The following is a 6000-nucleotide window of genomic DNA, read 5'->3' as shown; positions in this document are numbered from 1 at the left end:
GAGTTAGACTCTGTGAACCGCCGGCTAAGGCCAACCACTGACTTTGGAGCCTCACTTCAGCTATTCTTTCCTTCTGAAGAAAGGGGTGACTGTCCCCGACGGAGCTGGTTGGCCGCGGGGCACATGTTCCCAACAGGCTCAGCTGTAACTGCTCCGTGCTTACGAAGTTGCCGGGACAGTTGAACAAGAAACACAATGGCGGTCTCCTCCCTTGGGGGCATTAATCAAGGATTTGAAAAGGATCCGTCCCCTAGAGACTAAGTCCTGATTTCTGAAACTCCAGCTGAAAGGAGGAGAGAGGACAACTGACCACATTCCCGCACAGTCAGGGAGTTTAAGCAGGAGGATTGCCTGGAGAGAAAGGAGGCCTCTCTGAGGATCAGCCCGTGGCTGGGCAGGGGCCCTGGGGCGTCTGCATCCTCACCGTGGGTAGCCCGCTCTCCCCGGCCATAACCTGCTGCCAATTCACATGCATGCATTCGGTTTAAGAGATTACTCCCCCGTGGTTGGCCGACTTCTCCCATGGCCCCCGAGATTCCTGGCCCCGGTGTACACACACCTCCGCAGCGATTCCGGCATACAGAAGTCTAGGTACCACAGAGGTGGGAATTGCAGATGTAATTAAGAGCCCAAGTCAGCTGACCTTAAGAGAGGGGGATTATCTGGGTGGGCCAGAGTCCTTTAAGGCCGAGAGTTTTCTCCAGCTGGTCCCAGAAGAAGAGGTCAGAGCTCAGAGCGTGAGAAGGACTCGTCCCGCCTTGAAGATGGAGGCGGGAACGCAGGTGGCCCCCGCGGACAGCCAGAGGGAAATGGGGACCCGCGGACAGCCACGGGAACTGAATTCTGCCCACGAGAAAGGGCTCAGAAGTGGGTTTTTCTCCAGAGCCTCCCGGTTAGAACTCAGCCCGGCTGACACCTTGGTTCAGCCTCATGACACCCTGAGCAGAGAACCCAGTCTCGCTGCGTGACCTCTGACCTACAGAACAGCGAGCTAGTAGACGGGCAGTGTTGAAGCCCCTCGATGTGTGGTGATGCTCCCGCCACCTGGCAGTTGGGCCGTTCCTGTCACTAAGGTAACTAGCAGCTGATTACACGGCCAAATCAAGTTGGGAGTCTTCTCATTTACTGAGCTCTCCAGCATCTATAATTACATTTTAATTTTTAAAAACTTTTCATTTTGAATTAATTTCAGTCTTACAAAAACGTTGTAAGCAGTACCAAGAGTTCTCAAATACCCTTCACTCCAATTTCCCAATTGTTACATAAACACAACACAATTGTCGAAATCTGGAAATTAACACTGGCACAATCCTATTTAAATTTCCCCAGCTGTCCTACTGGTGTCCCCTTTGTGGTCCAAGACGCAGTGCAGGAACCCTTCCGTCCTCCTCAGTCTTTGTCCTTTGTGATTTTAACGTTTTCAAAGAAGTACTGGCTAGTTATTTTGTAGAATGCCCCTTATTTTAGGTGCCTGATGTTTCCTCAGGATTAAATTCAAATTATGCATTTTTGGCAAGAACACTGAAGGTGTCATCCTGTGTCCTTCTCAGTGCCTTGTGTCACGAGGCACACAATGTCGATTTGGTCCATCACTGGAGGCGTTCACTTTGATCCCTTGGTTAAGGCAGCTGCCAGGTTTCTCCCCGGTAAAGTTGCCTTCTTCCCCTTTGTCATTAGTAACTACCAGGTGGGAGATACCGTGAGACTGTCAGTATCCTGTTTCTCATCGTATTTTTGCTCACTAATTTCAGCAACCACTGATGATTCCTCTGTGAAACAAGCACTACTGTGGGATTTGCCAAACAGTGACTGTCCTAGTCTACGATTCCTTCTACATTTATTAGCTAGAATTCTTTTCTTTTTTTTAGAGTTTTAAATCTTTATCTTTTTATTTGGGATTGAAGCTGAAGAATAGTAAACCAATTAGATAAAAAAGCAAAAAGTCTAAATATCAGTAATTGTGTTCTACAGCTTCTCCACAAAGAATAGTATTAGAGGGAAAACACTTTAACTGAAATAAGAACTTTAATTACAATACGAGGTGGTTATGGAGAAATGCTGTTTTTGATACTTGGAAAAAATTTGAGTTGATGCATTTATATGAATGGCAGGATTTTTTTTTAACATCTTTATTGAAGTATAATTGCTTTACAATGGTGTGTTAGTTTCTGCTTTATAAGAAAGTGAATCAGCTATATGTATACATATATCCCCATATCTCCTCCCTCTTGCGTCTCCCTCCCACCGTCCCTATCCCACACCTCTAGGTGGTCACAAAGCACAGAGCTGGGGCTTCCCTGGTGGTGCAGTGGTTGACAGTCCGCCTGCCGATGCAGGGGACACAGGTTTGTGCCCCGGTCCGGGAACATCCCACATGCCACGGTGCGGCTGGGCCCGTGAGCCATGGCCGCTGAGCCTGCGCGTCCGGAGCCTGTGCTCCGCAACGGGAGAGGCCACAACAGTGAGAGGCCCGCGTACCGCAAAAACAAAAACAAAAACAAAAACAAAGCACCGAGCTGATCTCCCTGTGCTATGCGGCTTATTAGCTAGAATTCTAATAATTTCTATAAATTTTAGAAATCATTAATTTCTATAAATCCTAGAATTTTTGAGGAAGAGCATTCCCTCTGCTCCCACTTATTTACTTATGTACCTATTTCTTTACGTCAGTGTGGACTCACAGAGTCTTTATTCTATGGGTCAGAACCCATTGCCATCATGATTTATCTTGTTACTCAAACTCTCCCAGAAGAGCCCTTTCAGGTTGGCCCCCGGGTCTTTCAGACGCGTCCCCGTCACTTGTTGGCACCTCAGCATAAAAGTTACTTATTTCTTGGCACCCTAACATGTTCCAGGCTCACCTTTCTGCTCCAACCCTCCAAGATCTCCTGGGCCCTTTAATCAGAGAACGGTATTTAGAAACCAAGATCTGTGAGTTAGACGTGTCCATAGAACTTTTCTTTTTTTTTTTTTAATTTTATTGACGTACAGTTGATTTACAGTGTTGTGTTAATTTCTGCTGTTCAGCTAAGTGACTCATATATATATTCTTTATATATATATATATATATATATATATATTCTTTTTCATATTCTTTTCCATTATGGTTTGTCACAGGATATTGAATATAGTTCTCTGTGCTGTGCAGTAGGACCTTGTTGTTTATGTATCCTATATATAATAGTTTGCATCTGCTAATCCCAAACTCCCAATCCTTCCCTCCCCTAACCTCCTCCCCCTTGTCAACCACAAGTCTGTTCTCTATATCTGTGATTCTGTCTCCGTTTTGTAGATATGTTGATTTGTATTATATTTTAGATTCCACATATAAGTGATATCATGTGGTATTTGTCTTTCTCTTTCTGACTTACTTCACTTAGTATAATAATCTCTAGGTCCATCCATGTAGCTGCAAATGGCATTATTTCATTCTTTATCCATTCACCTGCTGATGAATGGATTTAGGATGTTTCCATATCTTGGCTATTTCCATAGAACTACTCTTAATGGTCATAGTTTTCTCTGATACTGTGGATCATTAATCTTTTCATAGTCACACACACACACACACACACACACACACACCCCGACTCACATTTTGGTAAAACGCAGAGTCACTGGGAGCTCATCCCCCGACAGCTGGACTTCTCTTGCTGCACTTGACCCCCCTGAACCAGCCCCTACGTTTCCTGGGCCAGCCACGCACTCCCACCCTGTGCCTCCCCAGGAGTTCCTATCACTTACCTCCTCTGCTGGGACCCTTCCCTTCCCTTTCATTACCCTGGGGACCCTGAAAGTAGCCTCTCTCTGCTTCCAGCTCTATTAATATTAATATCTTTAACAGTAACTGCCTTTTTGTTGGGTCCTTGTGCTCCAGGTAAACATGAGTTCGAATCCTTACAGCGATGCACAAAGAAGGCAGTATCCCCATTTATAGACCAACAACAGAGGCTCCAAGAGGGCGTGTCACACAGCCAGAGTAGGAAGCACACTGTGGCGGTTCTCACTCCCCACCCCTGCTCTTTGTATCCACCCTTCCCTGTGCTGGCTGTAGGTCTGCCTTTTGGCAAACACCAAGGAGCTGGAAGCTTAAACCATGCCAAGGGGCAAGGAGTGAGGGGGCGGCCAGGCCATAGGAGCCAGTGCAGTGGGGACCGCCCCTGGTCTCCCCTCGCTGGCAGTTTGGTGGAGGTGGGGGAGGGCCCTGCCCCCGGCACCTTCCTCTTCCTTCCTCTTTCACACACAAACTTCTTTTTACCATTGTTCCTGACCCCTATCAAAAGTTCCCAGCCCCCTCCTTTGGCCTGGGAACCCTTCACCTGAGACAAAGCCTTACATTCTATAATTAGAGAGACAAGGCTTGAAAATGCAGATGCCCAAATACCTGGGAAGGGAAAGGTTGTGGTAGGGACAGTGAGTTGCCAGGGGTACAGAGTGTTAGATCTCTTCCTATTTGAGTGCTACCGTCCCTCTGAGAGAGCATGAAAGTCTTCTGCCTATGAATCGGAAAAGAAATCTGGGTTGGGTACCCTTTTCTCACCCTGCAGTGAGAAAACCAGAGGCTGTGGCCTGGGCACTTCCTGCCAGGAGCCTGGGAACAGGTCACCAAAGCCAGGAGAAAGGCAGCTCATGCCCTGAGTAAACAGAGCCCAAGATTCTGATCTAGCTCCTCTGGGAGCTTCACCTCACCGTTGAGTTTCACTTTTCAAGGGCGGTCTGGAACCAGAAGAACCAGCAACATCCTCATGACCTGGGCACCTTGCTAGTGGGCCAGTTCTTAGGCCCCGCCCCAGACTGAATCAGAAACGGGGGCTGAGGCCCAGCGATCCATGTGGGCAGCCCTCTAACCTCCTCTCTTGCCTGCAAGTTGGAGTGCCTCAGGACCTCAGGTGACCTCAGATTATGCTGCTGACGGTGACCATCCTAAACTGATGATAAACTGAGGCCTGGAGGAGGCCTTGGAGTTTCCTCATGGTTGTAGCAATTAGGCTAGATTTTAAAAACATCACTTTGAGGTACTAAGAGCTCCTTAGGACAGGAGCAGTGTTGAATCAATAGTGCATTAGATTGAGAACAGAAGTGTCAGCAGACACAATTGAAATTTTGTGAACACTGATGAAATGACTTAGTTTATGACTCATGCTACATTGTTGTCAGGGCCTGGGAATTTATTCTCAATTAAAAATTGCTTCCAGTCTTTCCTCCACGTCTGAAAACCAGAGGGCCATGACCCACCACCCCAGCCCAATTCCCCCCAGTGCTGGCGGTGATGAGTTAGTGCTTCAGCAAATCCAGCCGTCCACGCCACTCTTATCTCTTGCGTGAACTTGCCTGGGCTGTTTCCTCCCTTCTGCAAGGGACAAGCAGAAGCCTTCTGAATTATAAGATGTTGACATCAATCCTTGCTGGCTGCCTCTGACTGGTGGTGAAAGAACAAATGTTCTCAGGATTGTTAAACAAGCACTACAAAAAATCTGAGAGGGCTGCTCTCTGAACACAGGATGGTAACCAGACTGAAAGGAGTCCTGTGTTCTTTTTCCTGCATGGCGTTAGACTCAAAGCCGAGATCAGGCTGCATGAATCTGAACCCTTCTGACACGAAATGTGTGGGTTTTCCACACCAACAGCCAGTTGTCCAGCTCTCTGGACACTAACTGCATGTCCTGCAATTCAACTCCGTTCTGAAACTACCAGGGTTTAGCCCACATCCCATAGGTTACGGCCTCAGTCCTGCAAGACTGCCCCACTACAGATGCCCAGGGTACCCATCTTCTGTCCAACTTGGCTGCGAAGTCTGGGGATCCTCCAACGCCCTCCTTTCAGGTTCGATAATTTGCTAGAACGGCTCACAGAACTCAGAAAATTACTTCACTTGCTGTTATCAGTTGATTATAGAGGATGCAAGTCAGGAGCAGCCACGTGGAGGAGATGCACGGGGGCAAGGTGAGAGCGCAGAGGCACGCGGAGCCTCCGTGCCCACCCTGGGTGCTCCACCCTCC

This window comes from Lipotes vexillifer, unplaced genomic scaffold (assembly GCF_000442215.2).
Source record: "Lipotes vexillifer unplaced genomic scaffold, Lipotes_vexillifer_v1.1 scaffold7, whole genome shotgun sequence".
NCBI lineage: Eukaryota > Metazoa > Chordata > Mammalia > Artiodactyla > Lipotidae > Lipotes > Lipotes vexillifer.
This window is presented reverse-complemented; position numbering follows the sequence as displayed.